The 3572-nt window shown below is 44.8% G+C and overlaps 1 long non-coding RNA gene across 1 annotated transcript in view; it reads left to right on the forward strand.

Moving 5' to 3' along the window:
• Positions 1–245, forward strand: part of LOC121355828 — a 1631-nt gene extending 1386 nt beyond the window's left edge. Inside the window, exon 2 of the long non-coding RNA XR_005955465.1 lies at positions 25–245. This is a non-coding gene — a long non-coding RNA (uncharacterized LOC121355828). The remainder of the gene's footprint in view (positions 1–24) is intronic.
• Positions 246–3572: the final 3327 nt, after the last annotated feature.

Genomic DNA, 3572 nt, shown 5'->3' on the forward strand with positions numbered 1-3572 from the left:
GTCTGGCCAGCCGCCTCCCCCAAGGTGCAGTCTCTGCATTAACTGTAAGAATCTGGCTTCGCCCGTGGCTATGTCAGAGAAAAGTCCGGCTAAAGCCACTCCAATCATCTCCTCCATCTCGGGTGCTCTATCTGCTGGCATTCTTTCACTTACTCAAACCTTCTTCATCTTTCCCATCCTCCATCCCTTCTCAATTTCCAGCTGAGGAGGATTAGTGTTTTTACAGCTTCTATTGTTTCAACACTAAAAGGGTTAAAAGCATAGCCTGTCTTGGCAGCAGCTGGGCACCTTGCCCACCCCTTCTCCTCCCGACCACTTATCCTTCTCTCCGGGGGGGCTGCCCAAACCATCCCAGGAACTCCTCCACCTCTGCATCTTGCAGCGGCTCCGGCTTCTCCCTTTCTCAGGCCGCAGGCCTTTCCCCCTCCCCCACCCAGACACAGCTGGGCAGGGGAGAGGATCCGATCTGCTCACCTGCCGGACTCCAAAGAGGAAGTCTCTCTGGGAGTGCTCTGCTTTTAACCCCTGTGTGTTCTCAGAGGCATATCCAAGTCCCCAGTGGCTACACCAGGTGCTAATCTGAAATTTGGCCACTGATTGGTTTGACCATAACTTCCCAAACCCTTACTTCCGGGTCAAACCATGACAACTTGTATGTACAGTAATGGTATCTACAAATACAAAATCACAAGAGGTTCTCATGCAAACGCATCCTTTACCAATACACACAAGTACCATTTCCAGGTTTTCATTGGGATGAATCTCAAAATGACAGTTTGCTCAATGTCAAGACAACTGTCTTGGGCTTTGATGGTGTTACTTTCACAAATGAATCCTTGTTGCTCTTGCACAATCAATATCCACAGTTTGCCATTTATTTCCATCTTTTCGAGCCTATGCTCTATGCTCCAGAGGATAGTCTCATTGCGATTTAAACCTAATGTAATTATTTGGTATATTTAATATACCAAAGCATTGTGTATCAGTAGCACAACTGTGCTGCTGATGGGATTGGCTGGGTACCACAAGGAGTGGAATTTTTATTTTTTAATAAATCATATTATTGCATATTACTATTTAACGGGCAAGGTATCTTCTTCACATTCCCTTAAAACTGAATGTATATTGTGAAAAACATGTTCACTCTCCTGCGAAAATTAAAAAAGTTTAATAAAGGATAATGGGAGACAAGGACCATAGAGCAAAGGTTATTACGGCCGGATGCATCTTGGCACTCAGCCAAGAGCACACCATCACCTTCGGGGATACCCCTTAAATGCCTTTTCCATTACATCAGCCCTTTGCATATTCATAGATCCTTATGCATATCCATAAACTAGCTTACATTTTTCAGGAACTATTTTACATGGCCCCTCCTTGGGTCCGCCTTTTTAGAGCATGTGTGTTTTTTGGCTGTGGTTTTGGCTCCTTCCCTTTATCACTTCCAGTTTGGGCCTTGGTCCACACTGTCTTCAGACAGCAGATGCTGATAGGTGGCATATCTGTATCAGGTGTCCTCATCCTGTGTTCATTGGATGTTAACTTATCCAAGCAGGCATTTTAACACAAGCATAGCTATTTCACTACTATGTCTAAGCTTAATTAACAACAGAAATAAAAACTATATTCTTATAGCTGTAATGTGTTATTTAGATAATTTGTGCTTATGTACAATATGATAGAAATATACATTATATAAGTTATAATGTTTGAAAGAAATACTCAAACGGGTTACAAATCCAGACACGGGAGCTGAGGGATTACCTCATACCGAGATACTGCCGCATGCCATTGCAAAACCACAGATGGCAGCGAGGAGAAGCTTAATTTACAATCGAAAGAGCCTGGCTCTGGAGGACATGAGTCCTTACTCAAGAACCACCTGGGCGATGAATACTCAGCAAGTACCGAGATCAAGATAGCAGGAGCCATTCGGGAACTTGCATCCCAGTACCAGGTTCCCTTAACATCAGCATTCATCGCTTGCCAGGAACTACATTGTCCAGCCCAATGAAGAGAAAGGAGACAACATGAATATGTTTAACCATGAAAAGAACAAGAAAGACTTGGCCTCAGGCTTGGCCTCAGGCTTGGCCTCAGGTTAATTAAAGTGTATAAAAACTGCCTGGACACACACTCTTTCATGAATAGAGGGGGTTCCTATGTGATAGAGGTCTGACCAGTGTTCACCCAGTCCTGATCCCGGGCTTGGCGCTGTCCCTTTTGATTGTGGCTATCGGAGACAGTATCTCAGTCATTAAATAAAATTTATCTTTATTAATTATTAATTTGGCTTGATTGATTATTACCTATAACAATCTTGGTGACCCCTACGTGATCTGATTTAGGGGTTTGGGGAGCTCCTTTTCTCCAATCAGGAGGTGCCCCGCTGATTTCAGCAGCCTGACGAGGTTGGGAAACCCCATAGAACCAATCAAATGAACTAAAAAGCCAGAGCCACAATCAAGGAAGGCATAAAAAGGGGCCCAAAATAGCTCTTGGGTACTCGGAGGAGGGTTTCCGAAGCTGCGGCAAAATTTTTTTCACTCATAAAAGTCGACGTGCATGAAGAATCCACACGGGAAAAAGGACCATAAGTATTGTGCGGTTGAGTGAGGTGTGATTCAGCATGTGTATGAGACATGATACTATCACAAAGCAAGTGCGGACCCCAAGACTGCAGTTCCCCTCTCCCACGAGGGAAGGGGTCGGTCAAGGGGGAAGCAGATGAACTCATTTTCACATGTAAAGCCTGTAACTTGGGGGGAGTTCAGGGGTTCGATCATGGGCAGGATCAGAAAGGGAGGATATGTTCCCGGGTGTTCGGGAACTGGTAAACCTTTTTTGGTCCAGGACTTTGGTAAGTCCAGGTAAGGAATAGAGAGCTTCTTACCAGTCTGAAAACCCACAGACCGGTTCACTGTGAGGCTAGTAGGCTGGTAACACTGAATAAGGATTAAACACAGGTACAGTACCAATTAAGAGAAATCTTTAGGACTCGTTTTGAAATACAACACAGAATCACGGCAAGGAAATTCTAAAAAGGTAGATTTGAGGAAGATGGGGCAAAAGAAGAGTAAGGTTCAGGGAAAAACCCAGGGTAAACCTAAAAAAGAACAAGGGAGCAGTTTACCTGAAATTCCGAGGAATAGTCCGTTTGGGTGGATGTTAGAACACTGGGATGACTGCCCCGAAAGACGAAGAAGATCCAAGGAACGAATGATACATTATTGCGTAGAAGTATGGGGAAGAAAAGAGATTAAATGACATCTAATTTGGCCGATGTTTGGCACCTTCGAAAGATGGACCTGCTAAGCCTTACATGATTACGTGTACTATGAATACTCACCAGAAAGTGAGGAAAGTATCTATGCCAGGCTATGGGAATATGCTAGCATGGGATTATTCCCGGTAAAAACTTACAGGAGTGCTGCAATTCAGGGGGAAGCATGGGAACCCTTAGATAACCTTCCACCTCCGTATCCCCCGTGAGCTCAGGTTCCTTTTCTCACACCCACGCGTCCTTCGCACCCACCCACGCAGGCACAGGCACCTCCACTTCCAGTGCAGCA

This window comes from Pyrgilauda ruficollis, unplaced genomic scaffold (genome assembly GCF_017590135.1).
Source record: "Pyrgilauda ruficollis isolate IOZ18807 unplaced genomic scaffold, ASM1759013v1 scaffold1069, whole genome shotgun sequence".
Classification (NCBI taxonomy): domain Eukaryota; kingdom Metazoa; phylum Chordata; class Aves; order Passeriformes; family Passeridae; genus Pyrgilauda; species Pyrgilauda ruficollis.